This window comes from Hemitrygon akajei, chromosome 4 (genome assembly GCF_048418815.1).
Source record: "Hemitrygon akajei chromosome 4, sHemAka1.3, whole genome shotgun sequence".
Taxonomy (NCBI): Eukaryota; Metazoa; Chordata; class Chondrichthyes; order Myliobatiformes; family Dasyatidae; genus Hemitrygon; species Hemitrygon akajei.
Window position 1 is genome coordinate 190,882,937 of NC_133127.1, and position 26,304 is coordinate 190,909,240.

The 26,304-nt window shown below is 42.3% G+C and overlaps 1 protein-coding gene across 3 annotated transcripts in view; it reads left to right on the forward strand.

Annotated features, from left to right (window-relative positions):
* Positions 1–26,304, forward strand: part of pak1 (p21 protein (Cdc42/Rac)-activated kinase 1) — a 300,561-nt gene that overhangs the window by 137,107 nt on the left and 137,150 nt on the right. The window contains exon 1 of one of the 3 annotated variants that reach the window (XM_073044258.1): positions 24,557–24,751. The exons of the other annotated variants lie outside the window; for them this stretch is intronic. The gene's annotated coding sequence lies outside the window, so the exon portion shown is untranslated. Of the gene's footprint in view, positions 1–24,556; positions 24,752–26,304 lie in introns of those variants that run through there. 3 annotated transcript variants of the gene reach the window in all.

Here is a 26,304-nt window from a genome sequence, read left to right on the forward strand (position 1 = left end):
ATGGAGTGGATGGGAGACATTGTCCAAGATGGCATGCAACTTGGACAGCATCCTCTTTTCAGACACCACCGTCAGAGAGTCCAGTTCCACCCCCACAACATCACTGGCCTTACGAATGAGTTTGTTGATTCTGTTGGTGTCTGCTACCCTCAGCCTGCTGCCCCAGCACACAACAGCAAACATGATAGCACTGGCCACCACAGACTCATAGAACATTGTCAGCATCGTCCGGCAGATGTTAAAGGACCTCAGTCTCCTCAGGAAGTAGAGATGGGGCTGACCCTTCTTGTAGACAGCCTCAGTGTTCTTTGACCAGTCCAGTTTATTGTCAATTCGTATCCCCAGGTACTTGTAATCCTCCACCATGTCCACACTGACCCCTTGGATGGAAACAGGGGTCACCGGTGCCTTAGCCCTCCTCAGGTCCACCACCAGCTCCTTAGTCTTTTTCACATTAAGCTGCAGATGATTCTGCTCACACCATGTGACAGAGTTTCCCACCGTAGCCCTGTACTCCGCCTCATCTCCCTTGCTGATGCATCCAACTATGGCAGAGTCATTGGAAAACTACTGAAGATGGCAAGACTCTGTGCAGTAGTTGAAGTCTGAGATGTAGATGATGAAGAGAAAGGGAGACAGGACAGTCCCCTGTGGAGCCCTAGTGCTGCTTACCACTCTGTCTGACACACAGTGTTGCAAGCGCACGTACTGTGGTCTGCCAGTCAGGTAATCAATAATCCATGACACCAGGGAAGCATCCACCTGCATCACTGTCAGCTCCTCACCCAACAGAGCAGAGCAGATGGTGTTGAACGCACTGGAGAAGTCAAAAAACATGACCCTCACAGTGCTCGCTGGCTTGTCCAGGTGGGCGTAGACACTGTTCAGCAGGTAGACGATGGCATCCTTAACTCCTAGTCGAACTGGAGGGAGTCTAAGTGTGGCCTAACCATAGGCTTTAAATATACCCAATGATTTTGCCTCCAAAGCCATCTGTGGCAATGAATTCCACTGATTGACCGCCTTCTGGTTAAAGAAATTCCTCCTCATGTCTGTTTAAAGGAATCTCCTTCTGTTCTGAGGCTGTACCTTGTACCCTGATCCTAAATTCCCCCACAACAGGAAACATCCACTCCATATCCATTCTATCTAGGCCTTCCCCAGTGAAGACCTGAGAAAGATTGTTTCCAATGTTCTGTTCTTATTTTTAGTGACTGCACTACCTTTGATATTCAGAATACTGTTTCAGATGTGCTGATTATATCTGTGTTAATTACTGCTGAACCTCAGGGGAAGAGAGACATCTTGTCACCATTGTTGGACTTTGTTGGTGCTGTAAGACCGAGATTGCCTGCCTGTGGTGCATTCTTGCCATTCCATTCTGATAGAGGCGTAGCAGGCAATCACTAAGACAGGCTGATTTATTGATCTGTTTGTTCTGATCTAATTTTCTTGACCTGAACCTGCTCGGTCATCTGTTTGTGTGTTTATTTTCAAGCACTTCAAATAATCATGGTGTCACTTTTCACTCCAGTGTTGGATCTGAATAAGTCTTGTGTTAATTGCATATTTCTTTACCTTTATCACTTCTATTCTTTTTTTTACTTAGAAATTCCCAAGCCTGCACTGCCCAGTTTTACTCATGTGACTAATTAACCTACTAACTCATATGTCTTTGGAACGTGGGGGGAAACCGGAGAACCTGTTAGAAATCCACATGGTCATGGGGAGGACTTACAAACTCCTTACAGACTGGGGCGGGAATCGAATGCAGGTTGCTGGTGCTGTAATCGTGTTAACCACTATACTCCTTCTAACTTGATTTTCCCAAAAGTAATCAGTCTTAGCTATTATCAACCTAAAGGAATCATACAAAATGTTGGAGGAACTCAGCAGGTCAGGAGGCATCTATGGAATAAAGTAAACAGTCGACGTTTCAGGCCAAAGAGCAGTCTTGGCCTGCCATGTTGGCTCTTTACTCTTTCCATAGGTGCAGCCTGATTTGCTGAGTTCCTCCAGTATTTTGTGTGTGTTGCTTTGGATTTCCAACATCTGCAAATTTTATTGTGTAAAGGAATCATACATAGATTTGTTTTGGAACCGGAGAGTATTCAGCCTAGACCCTAAAAGAGCAACACTGTTAGCCCAGTTATCTTGAACACATCAGATGCTGGAAATCTATAGCAACACACACACAAAATGCTGGAGGAACTCAACAAATCAAGCAGTATCTGTGGAGGGAAGTTAATAGCTGATTTTTCAGGCCGAGACCCTTCATCAGGTCTGGAAAGGAAGGGGTAGGAAGCCAGAATAAGAAAGTGCAGAGAGGAGGGGGAGTTAAAACTGGCAGGTGATAGGTGGAAATAGTAAAAGGCTAAAGAAGAAGGAATGTGATGGGAGAGGTGAGTGGACCGTGGGAGAATGGGAATGAGAAGGGGCACCAGAGGGAAGTGATGCGCAGGTGAGAAGAGAATGGGTGAGAGGAAAAGCAGAATAAGGAATGGAAAAAGGGAGAATTCTGAGAGAATTCACCAGAAGTGAGAGAAATCTGTTTCCACCACCATTATAGGTAATGACTTTCAGATCATAATACTTTCAATAACCAAACGAAATATTTCTCTCATAGCACGTTTGCAGCATGTGTCCCTGATCCTGGAGACAACAACTAATGGGATCAATTCAAGGATTAAAGATTAACTTTAACTTTATTTGTCACATGTACATCAAAACATACAGTGAAATGTGTTTTTTGTATCAAATTAAATCAGCGTGGAATGTGCTGGGCAGCCCATAAGTGTTGCCAACAACTTACCGGCACTTACTCTAACCCATAATGATCCTTTTGAATATGGGAGGAAACTGGAGCACCCAGAGAATCAGAGAATACCCACATGGCCACAGGGAGAACATACAAACTCCTCACAGACATTGGTGGGAATTGAATCCAGATTGGTTTTCACTAGCATGATAATAGTTTTGCCTAACCACTACGCTACCATGGCCACCCGTAACTTGTCTAAAAGCCAATCATGATCTTGTATTTCTCCACACTTTCTTCTTTACCTCGAGGAGAACAGCCCCACGTTTTCCGGGCTAAACTTGTAGGTGAGATCCACTAAGCTTTGAATTCGTGCTGGTGAAGATTATCTAGCTGATCCTGTCTAACTGACCATCCTCAATTTCACATATCCCAAATATTATCCTGAGATGTGCGATAGATAGATTAATTGGCTACTGAAAAATTGTCACAAGTGTTTAGGTGAGCGGTACAATTTGGGGGTGTTGAGAATATAGGGAGAATAAAAATATAGGATCAATGTAGGAGCAATGTAAAATGGGTTGTTTTGGACTCAATGGGCTGAAGGGCCTTTTTCTGTGCTGTTTGACTCTATTGGCTGTTGTTTGGTTACATAAGAGCATTTATGGGATGCAAGCATTTGCATGGATAACTTTACTCACCTCAACACTGATTCCACAATGTATGGACTCATTTTCAAGGACTCTACAACTCATGTTTCCAGTATTTTTTTTTACATTTTAATTATTATCATGATTATTGTAATTAATGTATTTTCACTGATTGTCTTCTTTTGCACATTGGTTGCTTGTCGGTCTTTGTGTGTGGTTCTTCGTTGATTCTATTGTGTGTCTCTGTTCTATTATGCCGCGGTAGCAGAGTGGTTAGTGCAGTGCTGTGGCAGCTTGGGACGTCAGAGTTCAGAGTACAATTCCGGCATTCTCTGTACACGTGGGTTTCCTCCGGGTGTTCTGGTATCCTCTCCCAGCCCAAAAACATGTAGGTGAATTGCTCATTAGGCTAGGGTTAAATTGGTGGCTTGCTGGAAGGTGGGATGGAAGTGCCTGTTCTGTAAAGTGTCTCTAAATAAATAAAATAAATCTCAGGGCAGTATATGGTGATATATATGTCATTTGATAATAAATTTACTTTGAACTTTGAGAATACTGATGATGAAGGAGGAGCAAAGGTTCATAGTGAACCATTTTTCATTCTCATCTAATATTTACAGAAGCTTGCACAGCAGGAAGAAGCCACCAGATATTGATTTAGATAAGAAACTGCAGCTGGTTCAATCCTGCTTACACAACACTCATCCACGCACTCTCCTGGCGTACTCTTCAGTCAGTAAGCACTCACTGAAGCTGCACTTCGTCTCCTGTTGGGCCAAATGTTTAGATCAGGAGGATATACACTATTTAAAAGCTACCTGGTAGTATCTCAGTGCTGTTTTACAGAGGTGGTTTGCAATGGTATGGCACAGTAGCGTAGTGCTTAGCACGACATTTTACAGTTCAGGTAACCCAAGGTCAATTCCCGCTGCTCCCTGTGACCACGTTGGTTTCCTCCACAATCCAAAGACGTACCAGTTGGTAGGTTAATTGGTCATTGTAAACTGTGATTAGGCTCCAATTAAATCAGGGGATTGCTGGGCAGTATGACTCGAAGGCCTGGAAGGGTCTATTCCGCATTGTGTCCCAATTTTTAAAAAAGAATTTGTTGTTGTAATATAGTGCTCGACTGCAAAAAAATTAATTGGCTTGTTAGGTGCCCAACAACTGTGAAAACAGTTCTTAACTAAGTCTTTACTCCATCTTGTCAGCAGATTTTTTTTATTTACAGAATTTTTCTAAAGGAATTTTGCTTGTACAGTATTGTGCTGCTCAGCCTTTCTGTAAAAGGCAGGTGAAGTCGAGGCATTAAAGTTTTGATTGTGGAATGTGAAGGCCAGAGACTAATTTACTGCTGCAATACTATGGCAGTGTTGAGGTGGCTGATGTGTAATCAGAATAATGTATGTTAACTTAATATTGAGCAACACATACATTCTTCTGCAAAGGACTTGCATGCCCAGTTCCATCGACCCCACTCCATTGGACTGGTTCCAATTTCGGTTTGGAGAGTGAGAGAGTGAAAGTGTGGCTTGTCTTCCTATTCTCCGAGGATCGTCACTTTATTGTAGTGGAGAGAACTTTAAGTTCCTGAGATCCCAAGAACCATGCCGTCTGGGGCTTAGCTCGTGGTGGTGTCACCCATGGTGGTAAGGTCAAGGGGGATGGGGGTCCCAGACAAAGAGCAGTCCAACCAAGACCTCAACAGTGGAGCTGGTGGAAGATGATGACACATCACAATGGCAATGAAGGTAGAGGACAGCTGTAGCAGTGAAGAGTCCTCAGGCGTCTTGCACTCAATACCACTGCACCCAGACTCTGATCTGTCAACGACTGTGTGGTGGCTGCCCGTGCATCAGCCTCCCCACTTTAAACAAAGGCACGCACAGGCATTCTCCATTAAGGTGATAACCCCATAGGAGGGCATTGTACTCAACTCAAGTGCTCTCACTACTACTCCAAAAAAGGTGAGGGACAACCAGTAGCCTCGACTTGTGTTCGGTAACCATTTGCCAGAAGCAGGAATAGCTTACCTCTGGATTGCTCAGGAGAAGTCCAGGAAGAGGAGATGAGTTCTGACCTTGATGTTTCACTTCCTCAAAACTGAGATTAAATTGGTTGCTTTTCCAGTTGACCACAGTAAGTGAATTTCTATGTACGTGACTTTGACTTATACTTATAGTCCTGCCTTTTCATTTTTTTTCTTCTCTTCCCTCACGTTTGGATTTTGATTCATGTGGGGTTAAAGCTTCGGAGGCTGGGTGTCACCTTATGACAGGAAGATTATTAAACCAGGAGCAATTGGAAGGATATTGCAGCCGCTGACATTGCTCAGTAATTGGAACTTTGATTGATAGATCAGCCTGTTTGACCTAAATTGCAATATAAATACATTGTCATCGTTTCAGTAATAACTTGGGCTTCCTGCATTGAGGAGTGCATGGCAGTTGGGGGTGGGGTGGAGGGAATATTTCCACATTGCCAGGAGAGCAGCGAGTTTTAATAATCTGCAAGACAAAGTGATTCACTCCATGCAGTTCTGTGCAAGCAATTTTCTTTTAACAAAGATCAGATATATGAATTAATTTTCAAATTGTTAGAGTTGATTATTGGAATCTTTCTTGTTGTGTCTTTAGAATTTTTGGGGATCATGGTCACATAGCAGTTAGCACGACGCCATTACAGATCGGGGCATCGTATTTCAGAGTTCATTTTCAGCGTCCTCTGTAAGACAGTTTGTACTTTCTTCCCGTGAGTGCATGGGTTTCCTCCAGGTGCTCCAGTTTCCTCCAATAGCCCGATGATGTACCAGTTATCAGTTTAATTGGTCGTTGTAAATTGTCCGCTGATTACATGAGGGTTAAATAAGTGGGTCACTGGGTGCTGTGGTGTGAGCTGGAAGGGCCTGTTCAGCACTGTATCTCCAAATAATTAGAAAACTAAATAGAATCAAAGCTCACTCTTCATTAAGGAGGTGGAAGAAGGAAGTAGAGGAGAGAAAAAGGGGAATTTTCCTGCTCATGCTTTGGATAACAACTAGGTTAGAGGCATGGGGGAGCAGATAAAGTGTAGGAATAACCGGTTAATTTTTAATTGAATCAGAATCAGGTTTATTATCACCGGCATGTGATGTGAAATTTGTTAACTTAGCAGCAGCAGTTCAATGCAATACATAATCTAGCAGAGAAAAATAATAATAATAATAATAAATAAATAAACCAATTTCAGTATATGTATATTGATAGGTTTTAACTACGTGTAAAAAAACAAAATTACTGTATATTAAAAAAGTGAAGTAGTGTCCAATGGTTCAATGTCCATTTAGGAATCGGATGGCAGAGAGGAAGAAGCTGTTCCTGAATCGCTGAGTGTGTGCCTTCAGGCTTCTGTACCTCCTTCCTGTGAGAACAGTGAGAAAAGGACATGCCCTGGGTGCTGGAGATTCTTTGTAATGGACGCTTCCTTTCTGAGACACCGCTCCCTGAAGATGTCCTGGGTACTTTGTAGGCTAGGACCCAAGATGGAGCTGACTAGATTTACAACTGTATAGTCGCTGTCTTGCCTTCTTTATAACTACATCAATATGTTGAGAGCAGATTAGATCCTCAGAGATCTTAACACCCAGGAACTTGAAACTGCTCATTCTCTCCACTTCTGATCCCTCTGTGAGTATTGGTATGAGTTTCTTCGTCTTACCCTTCCTGAAGTCCACAATCAGCTCTTTCGTCTTACTGACGTTGAGTGCCAGGTTGTTGCTGCAGCACCATTCCACTAATTGGCACACCCTGAGGTGCGCCAGTGTTGATCGTCAGCAAGGAGGCTATGTTATCACCAACTCACACAGACTGTGGTCTTCCGGTTAGGAAGTCAAGGATCCAATTGCAGAGGCAGGTACAGAAGCCCAGGTTCTGCAACTTCTCAATCAGGATTGTGGGATTGATGGTATTAAATGCTGAGCTATAGTCGATGAACAGCATCCTGACATAGGTGTCTGTGTTGTCCAGGTGGTCTAAAGCCTTGTGGAGAGCCATTGAAATTGCCTCTGTCGTTGACCTATTGTGGCGATAGACAAATTGCAGTGGGTCCAGGTCCTTAGGAGGAGTTCAGTCTAGTCATGACCAACCTCTTAAAGCATTTCATCACTGTCGATGTGAGTGCTACTAGGCGTTAGTCATTAAGGCAGCTCACATTATTCTTCTTAAACACTGGAATAATTGTTGCCTTTTTGAAGCAAGTGGAAATTTTCGCCCATAGCAGTGAGAGGTTGAAAATGTCCTTGAATACTTTCACTAGTTGGTTCGCACAGGTTGTCAGAGCCTTACCAGGTACTCCATCAGGACCTTCTGCCTTTCTAGGGTTCACTCTCTTTAAAGACAGCCTAACATCAGTCTCTGAGACGGAGATCACAGGGTCATCAGGTGCAGCAGGGATCTTCACACTTGTAGTTGTGTTCTCCCTTTCAAAGCCGACATAGAAGGTGTTGAGTTCATCTGGTAGTGAAGCATCGCTGCCTTTCATGCTTTTGGCTTTCCCTTTGTAGGAAGCAGTGTCTTGCAAACCCTGCCAGATGCCATGCATCCAATGTCACCTCCAACTTCATTCAAAATTGTCTCTGTCCTTGAAATAGCCCTCCGCAAATCATACCTGGTTTTCTGGTATAGGCCAGGGTCGCCAGACTTGAATGCCACAGATCTTGCCTTCAGCAGACGATGTACATGCTGGTTCATCCACGGCTTTTGGTTTGGGAATGTACAGTAAGTCTTTGTGGGCACACACTCATCCCGATAAGTTTTAACGAAGTCAGTAACAACTGCAGCATATTCATCCAGGTTCGAAGATGAATCCCTGAATACAGTCCAGTCCACGGATTCAAAGCCATCCTGTAGGCGCTCCTGTGCTTCCCTTGTCCATACCTTCTTGGTCCTCACTACTGATGCTGCTGTTTTCAGTCTCTGCCTATACTCAGGGAGTAGAAGTACAGCCAGGTGATCAGACTTCCCGAAGTGAGGGCATGGAATAGCACAGTAGGCATTCTTGATGATGGTGTAGCAATGGTACAGTGTGTTGTTTCCTCTGGTATTGCAGGTGATCCGTTGATGGTAATTGTGTAGTGATTTTTTTCAGACTGTTCTGGTTAAAATCCCCCAAAACGATGGTGAAGGTGTTAGGGTGCCCGATTTTGTGCATGTTGATCCCATTACTCAGATTATCTAAAGCCTGCTTGACATTGGCCTGAGGTGGAATGTATACTGCTACCAAAATGACCCCAGAGAACTCCCATGGTAGGTAAAAAGGACGGCACTTTACTGCTAGATATTGCAGGTCTGGTGAGCAGAATTGGGACAACACTGATATATTTGTGTACCAAGAAGAGTTGATCATGAGGCATACTCCTCCACCTCTGCTTTTGAGAGACTCTATAGATCTTTCCTGACAGTGAATAGTAAACCTGTTGATTTGAATCGCTGCATCCGGTATGGAAGGGGTTAACCAGGATTCTGTGAAACAAAGGACACACACGGTCCTAATGTGCCTCTGATTCAGCACCCTGGCTCTGAGATCATCGATCTTATTCAACAGAGACTGCACGTTTGCCAGCAAGATAGTCGGTATAGAATGCTTAGGGAATTGTGGTGAAGATTAGAACATTAGAATTTGAGTTTGTCACCAGGAAGAAGGTACAAGAGCCTCAGAATTCATACTAGGTTCAGAAACAGTTATTACCCCTCAATCACCAGGAACCGGTGGGGATAACTTCACTTGCCCCATCATTGAAATGTTCCCACAACCAATGGACTCCTTTGCAAGGACTCTTCATCTCATGTTCTCGATATTTATTCCTTATTTATTCATTATTATTATTTCTTTCTTTTTGTATTTGTACAGTTTGTTGTCTTTTGCACAGAGCTGATGGCCAATTTGGTGTGGTCTTTCATTGATTCCATTATGGTTATTATTCTACTATGGATCTATTGAGTATACATGTAAGAAAATGAATCTCAGGGTTGTATATGGTGATGTATGTACTTCGATAATAAATTTACTTTGAACTTTAATTATGAATATTGTTTTTTTAAACTGAACTCTTGTTGGAAATGTACATCGAATTTAAACTGGTCATGTTTGCTGCTTGGGGATCATGACACTGATGAAATAAACGAAAGAAGATCATGTGAGATGAGGTTGGGAGTGGAAATCAGTTCTAGACTGGAAAAATGAAATTGCAAATCGTCTTGAGCAACAAGCAGTCTGCTGTGTCGAGTGGCATCACTGGGAGGAAAGAAATTGTTGATGTTTCTTGTGTGACTGAGAATTGTGCATAAATGATAACAGGCCCACTTGTGATAGGACTTCTTGGCCTAACTAACTAAACACCACAAGAAAGCCAACGTATGCCCAAGAAATTCAGACCTCCGATTGTTACATATTGGAGGTGGTGTGGAACTCTTGAGAAACACTGACACTACAAGGAGACTATTTGTTTTCCAGCTTCAGTCTGACTTCCTGTGCTGTTTAACTGGGTAAGCTTGTCCTGGGTGGGCCAGTTTGCACCCACATCAGCAGCTCTTGTAGATATTTAGTATGTGTAAATTGGCTGCTTTGTTTGCTTGTATAACAATAACTACAGCTCATGTAATTTCTGTAATTAGTAATTTCTGTCATGTTTTGAAAATTTTACATTCATGTCATGTCTTTTGTGTCCATTGCTTGCAGTCACTGAAGAACCTTTGGTCCTCTCCTCCCCTCTCCCCAGCCAGAACCTCAGTAGATTTCCCTCGGTCTTTGCCTTTCATCACACCAGTATGCACATACAATATCAGAATCAGGTTTATTATCTCAGTGGCAGCAGTACAATGCAAGTCATAAAAAAATTACTGTAAGTTACAATAAAGTAAGTAGTGTAAAAGAGGAATAGTGAGGTCGTGTTCATGGGGTTCATGGCCCATTCAGAAAGCAGAGGTGAAGAAGCTGTTTCGAAAGTGTTGAGTGTTGTATCCTCTCTGATAGTCGGAATCAGAATTGGGTTTACTATAACTGACATACGTAATGAAATTTGTTGTTTTTCAGCAGCAGTGCAGTGCAATACATAAAAATTGCAATAAATTACAATAAGAATATATAAAAAAACAAGTAATGCAAACAGAAAGCAAAATAGTGAGGTAATGTTCATGGACTGTTCAGAAATCTAATGGTGTAGGAGAAGAAGCTGTTCCTAAAATATTGAGTGTGTGTCTTCAGATGATCTACATGGTACATCTGTGGAAATTAGCTACATATGAAAATTAGCGACATACAAAATCTTCTCAAGTTCCAAATGAAATACATCCATGGCTATGCCTTTTTTGTAATTGCATCAATATGTTGAGCCCAGGATAGATCTTCAGTGATGTTAACACCCAGGAATTTGAAGCTGCTCACCTTTATACTGCTGACCCTTCGGTGAAAATTGGAAAACTACAGTGTGTTCTCCTGACTTTCCCTTTCCCTTTCCTGAAATCCATAATCAATTCCTTGGTCCTATTGATATTGCGTGCAAGGTTGCTGTTACAACTCTCAACTAACTGATATATCTCACTCCTGTACAGTAGCAATAGAGTTACTTTGGTCTTTGCCTTTCACCACGTCAGCCTCCAGTATTTCCACTGGCAGTAATATGATCTCACCACCATCACCCTTTCCCCCCTCCTTTCCCACCCCCCATCTTCTGCTTTTTGCAGATAGCACTCTTTGTCACTCCCTGACTGAGCTCAGATGGAGGAATTTGACTGTCTATTTATTTTCACAGATTTTGCCTTAACATTGAGTTCCTCCTGCAGTTTGTTTTTTTTCGTTCCAGGTTCCATCCTCTTCATAGTCATAGAGCATATGTCATAGAGTCAAACAGGCTCTTTAGCCCATCTAGTCTGTGACCAATTGTTATTCTGCCTAGTATCATTGACCCGCAATTGGACATTAGCCCTCCATACCTCTCCCATTCATGTACCTATGACTTCTAGTTCTAGTCTGATCCAACCTCAGTAGAAAAGCCTGCTTGCATTTACCCTATCTATATCCCTCATACAAGGGGTGAATGATAAGTTCGTGGCCTAAGGTAGAATTAGATGAGTTATTAACTTCAAACTTTCTGTATAATCACTCAAAGAGTTGACCTGCATGTGCATGTAACGGGAGCTGTATAACTCATCTCCTTCTACCTTAGGCCATGAACTTATCAATCGCCCATCTGTGGACACTTTCTGGAGGTCCAAGATCCGTATGCTCCATGACCACTGGACTAAGTGTGTAAATGAAGGAGGGGACTATGTTGGAAAATAAATGTGCTAGGTTTTCTAAAATTGTCTCCTACCTTAGGCCATGAGCATATCAATCACCCCTCGTAAAATCTTTCTTAATTCTCCTATATTTCAAGGAAAAATGTCCTCACCTATCAAATCTTTCCCTATAACTTAGGTCCTAAGTCCTGGCAACCATGGTAGCGTAGCACTTAATGCAACACTATTACAGTTTGGTAAACCTTGAGTCAGTGTAACTTGATGAACGAGAGGTTGAACAAGTTTTGCTTTGTATTTCAACCTGCAGTGTTTAGAAGTGGAGATCAGAAATGGGGAAACTTTTGGTTTAAAAATACTACTTGATATCAGTATTGTGATGTTAAGAAATTCTCGAGTTAATAACTGCACAACTATATCCAGTCATCCGTTAAATTAACTGTGAAGAACCTATTGATACCTTTCTTAGATTTGATTCCCATGCAGACTTTGCCTTTGCATTGTTCTTCTAAACCAGTCATCCAAACACCCAATTTAAACAGGCATGAGTTTGTTTTACATAGGAGTACCCCATTGTTGGAACAGGGAGCAAAACATTAAAACAAACTGACATCAAAGTGGAAGTTGTAAACTCAATCAGCTCCACCATGGGCACTAGCCTCCCCAGCATCCAGGACATCTTTAAGGGGTGATGCCTCAAAAAGGAGCGAAAACAGTAGAGTAGTGGAGGAAGGCTAGAAGAATGGGACTAACTGGATGTTCTTCTACACAGCCAGTATGCACTCAGTGGGTTGAAAGACCTCTCCATTCTGTGACTTTTTTTTTGTTTGCCGGTTAAGTTGCATTGTAAAGTTCGACAATCAAGATGATGCTTTATAAAAGCAATTCCCATTGATTTTAAAGCACCCTGAGATGATGTTGTTGATTCCAAAGGTCATCATGTTTGAAAATGTGTCTGATGCTGAACATTAATCTTGCCATCTTTAGTACAAGCTGCATCATTACTTTTACGATATGTCAAGATGATACCAATTTTCCTTTGCATATGAGCCTTTCTTGACAAAGCATCAAAATGGCGTCTTTTTATTCCTCTCCATGGAGACTGCCTGACCTGCTGAGTTCCTCCAGCATTTCATGTTTGTTGCTCTGAATTTTCAGCTTCTGCAGAATCTCTTGTCTTTATCGTTTACCCGCACTGCACTTTTTTGGTCGCTTTTACATTTTATTCTGCATTGTTATTGTTTCATCTTATTCTATGTCAAGGCACTGTGAAATGATTTGACCTTTATGGACAGTGTGCAGGATGAGCTATTCACTGCATCTTGGTACATGTGACAATAATAAACCAATACCAATTTATTAATCTGACTTTTTATATTGTACTCCTCAAAGTAACAACTCCAGACTGCCTTTTAACGCTCTCACACATTGGGGTAAATTATAGTAGTTGATGCCTGAAGTCAAGATTCAAACTGGGCTTCTGGAGTTCTGAGGCAGCAGCTGTGCTGTCTCTGGCTCCACTCTAGAGGCACCTCAAGTCAGAGAATCTTTAACTCTAGGGGACTAGAGAGAATACATCGATAATACAGACGATACTGAGCTGCGTTCTGTCCACACTCTTGTATGGGTCAGAATGCTTGTGCATGACAGAGAATGACCTTACCAAGCTGTCATCATTCCACACCATGAGCCTCCAGAAGATCCTCCATAAAAAAAGGTTGTTATTTTCTAAATGGAGAGAAAATCCAAAAATCTGAGGTGCAAAGGGACTTGGAAGTCCTTGTAGAGGATTCCCTAAAGTTTAATTTGCAGGTCGAGTCTGTGGTCAGGAAGGCAAATGTGATGTTAGCATTCATCTTGAGAGGACCAAAATATAAAAACAAGAATGTAATATTGAGATGTTATAAAGCACTATAAAGCCTTAAAGAGGCATCACTTGGAGTATTGTGAGCAGTTTTAGGTCCGTTGTCTAAAAAAGGATGTGTTGACATTGGAAAAGTATCAAAGGAGTTTCACGAAAATTATTCTGGGATTGAAAGGCTTGTCATATGAGGAGTGTTTACTGGCTCTGGATCTTGATAGAATGGAAGTGGAGAGAATGTTTCCTATAGTAGGGGAGTCTAAGACCAGAGGACACCACCTCAGAATAGAGGGATGTACTTTTAGAATGGGGATGAGGAATCTCTAGCCAGAGAGTGGTGAATTTGTGAAATTCGTTGCCACAGCTGGCTGTGGAGACCAAGTTATTGGGTATATTTAAGGCAGAGGTTTATAGATTCTTGATTAGTCAGACCATGAAGGGAGATGGGGCGAAGGCACGAGATTGAGGCTGAAGGGGAAGTGGATCAGCCATGCCGAAATGGCAGAGCAGGCTAAATGGCCTAATTCTGCTCCTTTTTCATATCTTATATTTCCTGGCCAAGAAAAATCTCCAACCGTGCCCTACTCCTTCAGTGTCATAAAGAGGACATGGCCACAATCATCATGAGGAATCGTTAGAGATGAATTGGGCACGTGATGAGAAGAGAAGCCAACTCAATCATCAAGACAACACATCATTGGACCCCCAAAGGGTGCAGGAAACTTGGCACAGTACCACAGAGGCAGAAATGAGGACCCTGAACCGCACCTGGGGCACGATAGAGAAGCTGGCCAAGGACAGTTAGAGATGGACGACCCTCATTGCTGTCCAAAATGCTAATTAACTAACAGCCAATTTGTGCAGTAAGAACTTGCAGACAATTAGGCGACATCCACACTAGACCGGATAATTTTGAAAACGCCGGTATCACGTAAAAACGATAAGCGTCCACACTATGCTTTTTAAAAATATCTCTATCCACACTGAAACAGAGATTTCAGCGAATCTTCTGCACATGCTCAGGACACATCTACTGAAAACAAGTGACATGTTTGGTGTCGAATCTCGCTGTAAAAGTGCGCATTTGTGTAGTTACAGACTAAATAAACTTAAAACAACGGACGGCTGTTGGCTTTCGCGCAGGAGAACTTAAAACTAAAAAAAATACTGGAGCGTACGGCAGCAACCGACAAGGAGTTCACGGACAGATTGACAGGGCTGATGACGAACATTGGAAAACTGACTAACGCTGTTGCATTAATAAAGCACCTTGTTAAATGTGTAAAACAAGTCTGCATCAGTATTATCTTGTATTTCCATACAATGTTACATTAGGCTGTTACACATCTATTGTCAGAGAAGTACATGCATAAATAGGTAAACCACCTTCATACGAGCAAGGGCAGAAAACAAGGCAAAGTGAGTATATTATTTATTCAGTAAGTTATGGGTCGAAGTATTTGGTGAGTACATTTCTAACTTCTGGCTTTATTCTCTTTGCCATCTGTTCTGAAATTGTTAAGTTGCATTCAAGAAAACAATGAAATAGCACGCTGCTGTCTGACAACGTTTTCAAAAGTCTCCGGTTACCCCGTCCACATTGATCTGCCCGAGCAGCGTTTTCAAAATTACCCAGCCTGGAAAGTGTTTCTGAAAAGCTCCAGTTTCAGGGGACGAAAACGGCATCTTAGTGTGGACGGAGGGTAAAAACGAAGAGGAAAAGCTTCGGTTACGGATTTATCCCGCGTAGTGTGGATGTAGCCTTAGAATATTGAACAATACAGCACTGGACAGACCATTTGGCCCACGATGTTGAGCTGATCTTGACTGAATATCCTCCTCTTGTGTACCATCCATATTCCTCCATTCCTTTCATCTTAATGTGTCTATCTAAAAGCCTCTTAAACTCCACCAGTCTGGCTGATTCCACCACTATCCCTGGTAACCTATTTCAAACACCTTCCACTCTCTGCTTTAAAAAAAAGTTACCCCTCACATTGCCTATAAACTTATCCCCCTGCCACCCTCCCCATCACTCCACTAGTGCTTTGGGCTGTGGATCGACATTGGCCCACAGAACCAAGGAGAGTGCTGAGGGAGTTTTCACATCTTTGTGGAAACAGACAACACCCTCCATGTAATATATTGTAAATAGTCCAGGAATTATTCACCATCAATCATCCTGAGTATTGTATGGTATATGGTTACTGTTTATGCCATAACAGTAACAAATCAATTTCTCCTGTCTTGAATTCTTTTTAAAAGAAACTATATCTGAAGTGCCGGATGCATTCAAAAATGTTGAGCACTTGTGCAATGGCATTGGATATATAATCTGGGTTTGCCGTAAAATCCACTGTAAACCTTCAGAGAAGCCACATCATTCTGTAAACATAGCAGCCTTATGCAATGTGGACTTTGGCATCTTCCTTAATGCTCATCAAAATTGCTGAGAAGCAAATAGTTAGCCCAGCTGATGTACCTTTCACAAAAATGCTTGGGGATCTTTTTAAGATGCATATGTAAGAATTAAGGTTACAATTAAAATCACCCAACATTGAATTAATGTACCCTGTTCTAGGTCTGAACTTCTGAATTGTCTTTAAGATTAATGATAAGGATAAAATTGGCATTATTTGTCACATGTACACTTACTAGTGACTTTATTAGTTAGAGGAGAGCACCTAATCAAGTGGCCACTGAATGTATAGCTGTGGTCTTCTGCTGCTGTAATCCATTGAATTCAAGGTTCGACATCTTGTGCGCTCAGAGATGCTCTTCTGCACACCACTGTGGTAGCACGTGGTTATTTGAGTTACCGTTGCTCTCCTGTCAGCTTGAACCAGACTGACCTTTCTCCTCTGACCTCAACAGAAATACTGCTCACTTGACGTCCTCTTGTTTCTCACACCATTCTCTGTAAACTCGAGAATCTGTTGTGTGTGAAAATCCCAGGAGATCAGCAGTTTCTGAGATACTCAAGCCACCCCTTCTGGCACTAATAATTACTCCCCAGTCAAAGTTAATTTGATCACATTTCTTCCCAAATCTGATGTTTGGTCTGAACCACAACTGAACCTCTTAACCATGCCTGCATGATTTTATGTATTGAGTTACTGCCACATGATTAGCTGATTAGATATTTACATTAACAAGCAGGTGTACCTAATAAAGTGGCCACTGAGTGTACATCAAAAACATACAGTGAAATGTCTGGGATGTGCTTGGGTAGCCCATAAGCATCGTCACACTTCCAGTGACATAGCATTCCCACAATTTACTAATCCTAACTTGTGCTCCTTTGGCATTGGGAGGAAACAGCAGCATCCAGAGGAAGCAACTCAGATATATGATTAACTTAAAGCTCGGTTTCAGTTTTGCAATCCGAACATCTAGCAGTAAATGTATGATATGTATGTTTATTTCCCTTTTAATGTCCACATTGATAGTAATGATTTTGTGTATTGGTCACAGTGCAAGCTGATACCCCCTGACTGATAAACTCCAGATCACACAACATCAACAGCACCGTCTAACATTTCTGTAACATTTTTAAAACCAGTAACAAACAAGCCAACACACAAAACGTCTCGGCCTGAAACGTCGACTCTTTGTTCCTCTCCATAGATGCTGCCCAACCTGCTGAGTTTCTCCGGCACTTTGTTATGACAAAACTGGTCGCCACATTAGCATAGCAGTTAGCGTGATGCTATTACAGCTCCGGATGTTCTGGAGTTTGGAGTACAATTGCGTGACCATGTGGATTTCCCCTGAGTTCTCCGGCTTCCTCCCACAGACCAAAGCTGATCAGTTAGTAGGTTAATTGGTCATTGTAAATTGCAAGTGTTAAAATGAGGTTGTCGGGCAGTGCAGCTCGTTGGGCCAGAAGGGCCAATTTTGTGCTGTATCTCTAACTTTTAAACAAAACTTTAAACTTGGTGAAAGATGCTTTTTGCTCTGCCAGAAACCCGGTGGCCTGCCGTCAAGGTGACTGTGGAGGGATGCTGCCGACTAGCATATCCCAGGCTTGGGGCGTACGTGCAGAGAGATGGACTGAAGCTCAGTGCAGTCACGCAAGGGCTCAGTAGGAAAGGACCACAGTATAGGGTTCCTTTCCTGCTGGACAGGGTGGTGTAAGGTTGGGGGAGGAAGCCCCTCAATTATTACTGTAGCAGTGTACCATCCCAGTGGGCCACATGAATGGCAGCACTGCAAGCAATGCATTTCGTTGTATATGTGACAAATAGGGCAATCTTTAATCTCATTCCAATGAAATAGAACACTATGGAAAACATTGACTATGAATGTCAAGAATGAAAAGGCATTGAATGGTTTTTGTAAATTTTTAAAATTATGAATAAAGTTAATTTTGTTAAAGCTTTAAAAAGTAAATGCCAGCTGGTATTTAAAATGTGCTTTGAGGTGGATGGGCAGATGACAGTTTTGGTTACTTCCTGGACTTTTCAGTAATATGCATTTTTAATTTCTTTTCTCTATTATTTTGAAGGGCTAGATAACTGAAGGCTGTGGTTGTTGATGGTGGTGACTGAAAATATTCTTGGTACGATAATACCACTTTGTTAAAATTATCATCCTTGTAATGCCTCCTGGCTCTGTACTCTCTCCACCCCGCAGTCTGGCCATTTCTCATGCCTGTTAACTTCTAGGACCTGTGTTCTCCATGAGCTTCTCACTCCTCCGGATCTGGACTCTGTGTGCTGCTTGGCCTGGTAATCAGTTTATTGTTATTGTTACATGTACCAAAATACAGTGAAAAGCTTTGTTTTTCATGACGTCCAAACAGATCATGGCACAGTAACATAACAGTCAGTGTAACATTTTACAGTGCCAGCGATCACTCTCACGGTTCCATTCCCGCCTCTGTCTAAGGAGTTTCTGCATTCTCCCCATGACCGTGTGGGCACTCTGATTCCCTCCCACATTCCAAAGTTATTTGGGTTGGGATTAATAAATTGTGGCACACTGTTGGTGCCAGGGGCGTGGCAACTCTTGTGGGCTGCACCCAGCACATCCTCGGAGTTGTTGGTTGTTGATGCAAACAATACATTTCGTTGTATGTTTTGATGTATATGTGATAAATAAAGCCAATCTTTAATCTCATTCCAGAACTCAAGTACATCAAGGAAAAACTAAGGGAAATCAGTAAAAGTACAGAATGTAGTGTTACAGAGAAAATGCAATGCAGGTAGACAGATAAGTTGCAGGGGCCAAGACGAGGTAGTTTGAGAGTTTGAATTTATCTTTATCGTACAGGAGGACCAATCAACAAAATTATAACAGTGGGATGGAAGCTGTCCTTGAGCTTGGTATCAGAATCATGTTTATTATCACTTGGTACAGTTCTGATATCTCTCTTTCCTTTCTCAATTTCTTTGTCTCCATCTCTGGAGACAAACTGTCTACTGGTATCTTTTAAAAACCTAACAATTCATACGTCGATCTTGACTGGATTTCTTCCCACCCTATCTCCTGCAGAAATGCATTCCCCTTTTCTCAGTTTCTTTGTCTCTGCCACATCTGTTCCCAGGATGAGGCTTTCCTTCAAAGGACATCTCCTTCTTCAAAGAACAAGGTTTCTCTACCTCAAGTCTTGATACTGCCCTCACTCGCATCTCCTCCATTTCCTGAACATCCGCCCTCATCCCATTTTCCCACTGCCTCAACAGTGGTAGAGTTTCTCTAGGCCTCACCTACCACTTGATAAGCCTCCGTCCAGCACATCATTCTCAGCAGCTTCCATCATCTTTAACAGGACCCAACCACCAAACGCATCTTTACATTGCACCAATTCTCTGCTTTCTGCAGGGATCAGGATGGAGGGTAGCCCCCACCCAACCTGATGGTGTGGACGTCAGTTTCTCCTGGTAATTTAACACGTCTCCCCCATTTCAATTTCCTGCTCTCCCCACCTCTTCCCATCTCAGCTGCATATCACGTCCTCCTGTTACCCCTTCTCCCACCCTTTCTCCCATTGTCTATTCACCTCTCCTATCAGATTCCTCTTCTCCAGCCCTTTAACTTTTCCATGTACTGTATCACCTCCCAGCTTCTTACTTCATTCCCCCTCCCCCACTCTTCTGGTTTCACCTATCACCTTCTAGCTTGTCTTCCTTCCCCTCTCCTCGCCTTCTTACTCTGGCTTCGTCCCCCTTCCTTTCCAGTCCTGATGAAGGGTCCCTACCCTACATGTTGCCTGCGTCTTCGATTTCATGGATGCTGTCTAACCTCCAGCATTTTGTGTCTGTTGCTCAGGGTTTCCAGAGTCTGCTGAATCTCTACTGCCATGAACTTTGTTGTTTTGCAGCAGGGGTACAGTACTGTGCAGTACATACATTTTTAAAAGTACTGTCCATTAAAAAAATTACCATAAGTTACCTTAAGAAATGTGAAAGTAATGCAAACAGAGAACAAATAGTGAGGTAGTGTTCAGAAATCTGATGGAGGAGGGGAAGGAGCTGTTCCTAAAACGTTGAGTGTGTGTCTTCAGCCTCCTGTGCCTCCTCTCCACGGTAGTAATGAGAAGAGACTCAGAGAGCATGTCCTGGGTGCTGAGATTCTATAGTTTTCAAGCCTTTGTATATTCTGTCTGATTGAAGGGGGCAGAAGAGAGAATGGCTGGAGTGGGAGGGGTCCTTTATTGTGTTGGCTGCTTTCCCGAGGCAGCGGGAAGTGCAGACAGTCACTGGAGGGGCGGGTGTGACCCTAATGGCATGGTGCCTTTGACTACCCTGGGAGTAGGCTCCAGAATTCTCTTACTTGCTTGAATGTGTATGTTCCTATTGCTTTGTAAAACCTTTTTAAAGTAATTTGCTCGACACCTGTTATTACCTCACACGACCTGCTAACAAACATTTCCCCACTGAAAGGTACCACAGCACATAAATACAAGTTCCTGCTTTTTTTCTCTTGCTTTTCTCCCCACCCACCCCCACTTTGAGGATTATAGAAAAGGCCTTTTGTTCTATCCGAGATCAGCAGGCTTAAAAGCACAGACCCATAATTGAACCACCCATAGGTTTATTTCAAAGAGCAGGGAGTTTTCTCCATGCCCTGGGCAATATTCAGCCCTCATTCAAGATCCGTCTAGTATGTGAAATGACACTCATGCAATTATCTGGTCATTATCACGTTATTGTTGTGTGCAACCTTGTGTAAAAGCCACATTACCTATGTTACATTGGAAACTGTACTGCAAAAGTACTTAATTGACTGTGAAACACTTTGAGATATCCTGAGGTCATTTAAATAGCTGTGTGAATGTGAGACTTCCAATTGTGTTTTGTTTTCTATTTGAAATGGTTTTTCTTTCAATACAGCTTGAATAACCAAGTACAGGCATTTGCTAATGCCCTCGATTTTTATAATTACTGTCAGAAAACTGCCTTCATTTTTAAAAAAGGTGTGATTTCCATTGCCTACCCATACAATTCAGCTTCCCATTCCCATTCTGACATATCGCACCATGGCCTTCTCTATTGTCAAGATGAGGCCACTTTCAATTTAAAGGAGTGACATGTGATATTCCATCTGGGTAGCCTCCAACCTGATTTGCATGATCATCAATTTCTCTGATTTCTGGTAATTTCTCCCCTCCCCTCTTTCTCTTTATTCCATTCCCCATTCTGGTTCCTCTCTCACCCCTTCTCTGCACCTGTCCACTACCTGCCTCTGGTGCCCCTCCTCCTTCCCTTTCTCCCACTGACCTCTCTCCACTCCTATCTCATTCCTTCTTCAGTGTTTACATCTTCCACCAATTAGCTCCCAGCTTCATACTTCACCCCCTATCCATCTCCTCACCTACTCTTACACATCATCTGTCAGCTTGAGCTCCCCCATCTTATTTTGGCTTCTTCCCCCTTCCTTTCCCGTCCTGATGAAGGATCTCTATATATTTTGATGTACATGCGACAAATAAAGCTAATCTTTATCTTTAGGTTATTCAAAAAACCTTTCTCTCTCTAGATTTGCTGAATTATACTCAGGAACATGAATGTTTAGCTCATAGTTTTTAACAACCCATCCCTAATTTCCTGAATTTTACCTTTTGACTCCTAGTTAACTCAACTAAAACAAGGTCTTCATGAATTTTTTACTCTATTGCTTGTGTTCTCAGGAGCTTACATACTACAGTAATTTTGCCCGCTCCCTTGGGTACCATTTCAAGCAGAGATGACCCTTGAACATGGTTCCTATATTACAGCAGCGCCTTCTCAGCCACTGGACTGCTCAGGCAGTTTCTCTGATTGAAGCACAATCGGTCCTGGGTTCAAACGTTGGTTGAGCTCTCCTGAAAATTAACATTATTTTCTGGGTGGGGATGATGATTTAAACAGTAACGGTACTTTATTAGGTATGAACCACTTTGGTGTGGCTTGGAAGCTGAAAAGTGCTGAATAAATATCCTTATACCATCTTCACCCATCCATTATAATCAATGGAAATCTGAGTTTATTACTTTCAACCGATCCGTCGTTTGCTGAGTTTTACCTAGTTAACACTGTTAACTACCAGCATGGTAGCAATACACTATTGCAGCATCAGAAAGGTCGGGATTCATTTCTCAACACTCTCTGTGAGGAGCATTCTCCCCATGACTGCATAGGTTTCCTCTGGGTACTCCAGTTTCCTGCCAACTTCCAAAGTTGTACGGTTAGGGTTATTGAGTTTCGGGCATGCACTGGAAGTGTGGCAACACTTGCAGGCTGCCCCCAACACAATCTTTATAATGATTTGATGTAAACGGTGCATCTTGGTATACGTTTCCATGCACTTGTGACAAATAAAGCTAATCTTTAAATCAAACATAAATCCGTGATCTTCATTAATTTGTTACCCGTTGTCTGGGTTTAGGACTGATATAGTGCTATAACTTGGCCCAATCCCTTGGATAGTCATTGATGGAGAGGTGACCGATCTGGTATCTTTCTTAGTTAAATGTGATAATGGCAATATGATCTATTCTTGAGATGTAATTGGAGAATTAATACTGGCCAGAATATAGCGAAGAGCCCAACTTTTCAAAAGAGTATGCTACCCACACCACTCACACCGGACTCTCTTCTCCCCTCTCTCAGCAGGCAGACAGTACAAAAAGCCTGAACATACATACCGCCAGGCTCAAGGACAGCTTCTATCTGCTGTTAAAAGTTTAGTGAATGATTCCCTAGAATAGGGGACCCCTTTCTTAATGGTATTGGTCCATGGCATAAAAAGTGTTTGGAACCTCTGCCCTGTTACAATAAGGTGGACTCTTGACTTTACAGTCCACATCATTATGGCCTTCCTGCACTGCACTATAACTGTAGTACTTTATAAAAACAGGATTTTGCAGCTACTGGAAATCCAGAGTAACGCACACAAAATTCTAGAGGAACTCAGCAGGTTATGAAGAGGAATGTTTCGGGAAGGGTTTCAGCCTTTATTCCTTTTCATAGATGCTGCTTAACCAACTGTAACACTTTAATCTGCACTCTGTTATTGTTTTCTCATTGCCTCATTTCTCACTACCTCATTGCACTGTTAAAATGAATTCATCGGTATGAAATTCAAGCATAGGCTTATTGGCATTTAGCTGTATACGTGTAGACTGCCAAAGGAAACAATGTTCCTTCAGACCAAGGTGCACAGCATAGCATTTATAACTCACGCACAACACATAAAGTAATATTACCACAATTAATTAACAAATAATAAAAGATATTCAGAAGATTAACATTTAGCATAAGGTGCATTTAGGGCACAGGTTAAAAAGTAAACAGTATAATGTTACTGGTGCTTCATACGTGGTGAGTCTGGGAGGGAGCAGGGAGTTCAGAAGCCTCACAACCTAGGGGAAGAAGTTGTTTCCCATCCTAGCAGTCCTTGTCCTAATACTCTGGTAACACCTGCCTGAAGGATATGCGAGATAACTTTTTCACTGTACCTTGGGACATTTGACAATAATAAACCAATTTACTGGTGGTATGGATCCACTGGATGGAAATGGTGTGGTGGGGAACGATGAAATTTGTGTGACTGACTGAGGGAGAGGAGGGATGGAAGGATGTGTGTGTGTGTGAAGAGCAGGAATGGAGTGATATGGAGTCCTGCCAAAGGGTTTCAGCTTGAAACGCAGACTGTACTTTTTTCCATAGGCGCTGCCTGGCCTGAGTTCCTCCAGCATTTTGTGTGCGTTGCTCGGATTTCCAGCATCTGCAGACTTTCTCTTGTTAAGGATAGCTATTGGGAGAGGTGTGAGGTGTTGGCAGTACTCACTTCATATAATAATTCAGGCAACATTACAAAATCAGAATTAATATCACTGGCATTTGTCATGAAATTTGTTATGTAGCAGCAGTACATTGTAATACATAAAAAGCTGTAAATTACACCGAATATATACTGAATATATATGTTCAATTAAATAAGTAGTGCAAAAAGGGGAAAAATTGTAAGGTTGTGTTCATGGGTTCAGTGTCCATTCAGAAGTCTGATGGCAGGGGGAAAGAAGTGTTCGATTGTGTGTTTTTAAGCCTCCTGTACCTCTTCCCTGAAGATAGCACGCATGTCCTGGGTGATGGGGGTCGTTAATGATGGGTGTCGCCTTTTTGAGTCATCGCCTTTTGAGGAAGGGTTTTGACCCGAAACGTCGACTGTTTATTCCTCTCCATAGATACCGCCTGACCTGTTGAGTTCCTCCAGCGTTCTCTGTGTTACTCTTGAGTTGTTTTACAGAACTGTTCTCCAGAAAACACTTTCTCACAGTCGCCTGAAGCTTCAGTTCAGTGCGGGGATCATATATTGTACCGTACCTTATGAATAGACTCCTAAATAACATGATTTCCCCTGGTTCATATTATTAACCAACAATTAGATTAGAACAAAGCCAATCCCACATTGCCCGCAGCGTGACTCTGTTAAACATCAGCCAGTCGAGATGTCTGCGCTGTTTCTCTCTCTCCCTCCCCAGCCAATGTGAGTCACTCAGAATATGACATCATGTCTGGGGAGGTCCCAGTCACCGTGCGGCTCTTTACTTGTGTTACACACCAGTATCAGATGTTTGTGGCAGGAGCGAGGAAGAGGATTCTGTGCGGGAGCAATCGTTAAATTCCAGCGAGGGGGTGACCCGTTTCTTTTCCATGGTCGCGGCACCACTGTGGAATAGGTGAGCCGCAAGCCAGCAGTGGCGGGATTAAAGCCTTTTGTTAAGGTAAGTAAGCCTTGTGTTCTGCAGGCAGGGCTGTGCGAGTGTTTTGTATTGTGTGATCGAGCTGTCACTGTTGTTTGGAGGTGAGGTAGTGGGGGGAAGATGATGTATGTCGTTGCGATTAATAAGCAAATCCTATGCATGATACATGAGGAGTTGCTGGCCTTATTACTGTGTGTCTGAGGGGAAGATGAGTTGAAGTGCCGAAGGTGGCGTAGTACAGAAGGTGCAGCAGGAAGGTTTATAAAGCGGCAAAATAGGTTGGAACAGATTTTGTGGTTAGCTGAGATCTGGCCATGGTTACCCCTCCCCCAACGCTTATTTAAGTGTAATAGAGGTTTAAGCTGTGTTCTTTCCAGAGCTCTTTACTGAGCAAGCTTGGGTGATTTTTGGTGTTGGGAGTATGAATGGATTCCCTAACTTGATTGTAGAGTTTAAAATTAACAGAAGTTTGTGCAGGGCTCTCTCCTGCGGTCGGCCAAACTTTGGAACGCACATAATTTCAACGTTAACCTCTTCCAAATGCACTCTGCAAAGGAATAATTAGAGCAAATGTTTGCTTGCTGTGTTTGCGTTCGCTCGACACCTGCTTCCATTTTATTGATTGGTTCTCCTTTGGAAAACGTGTTTGCTTTAAAGAAGTTGCACTTCATTAGTTTCCGCCTGCTGGACGTATATGCACTGAACCTGTTGTGTGGAATGCTGACAATAAACGATATCTATTATTGCAGTGTTATTTTTGTTTGTATTTGCACAGTTCGTTGTCTTTTGCACATTGGTTGTTTGTCTTTGTGCCTAGTTTTTCATTGATTCTGTTGTATTTCTTTATTCCACTGTGAATTCCTGCAGGAAAACTAATCTCAGGGTAGTATATAGTGATATATACGTATTTGGCAATAAACTTTTACTTTGAATACGCAGCTTTTTGATTGTAATTTTGCTACCCCGCTCTCTTTTTCCTCTTTCTGTATCTACAGTCTTTTTCTATACCCCTCTCCCACCCCCTCCTTTTTACTTCATCCATCTTCTAATCTTTCTCCCCTCTCTATCTTCCTCATTATCTTTGTGTCCTGTCTTCATTGGGTATATTTAAAGCGGAAGTTGATATGTTCTTGATTAGTAAAAGGTATCAAGGTAGCGGAGAGGAGGCAGGAGAATGGGGTTGAGTACGATAATAAACTCTGAATCTAAAATCAGCGGTGATGGAATGGCGGAGCAGGCTGAGTGGCCTTATTCTGCTCCTATGTCTTGTGGTCTTACGGCCTTTAATTTACATCCTCCCCAAACACAGAATCAGAGGAACATTTGCAAAATAGCCATTCATTCCATTGCAGAAATAAAACAAGCTGCACCTGGTGAAAGTGTAAATTAAGTAATTGAAAATAAAACTTCTGGTTTCAACAATCATGTATCTTTATTGTTTGTTGCTCTTCTTTCTCCAAAGTTTATACCTACAGTACCGTGCAGTGGTCTTGGGCTAATAAATGTAGCAAGGGTGCTTAAGACTTTTGCACAGTACTGTAGTAATATGTATTGCACTGTACTGCTGCAAAAAT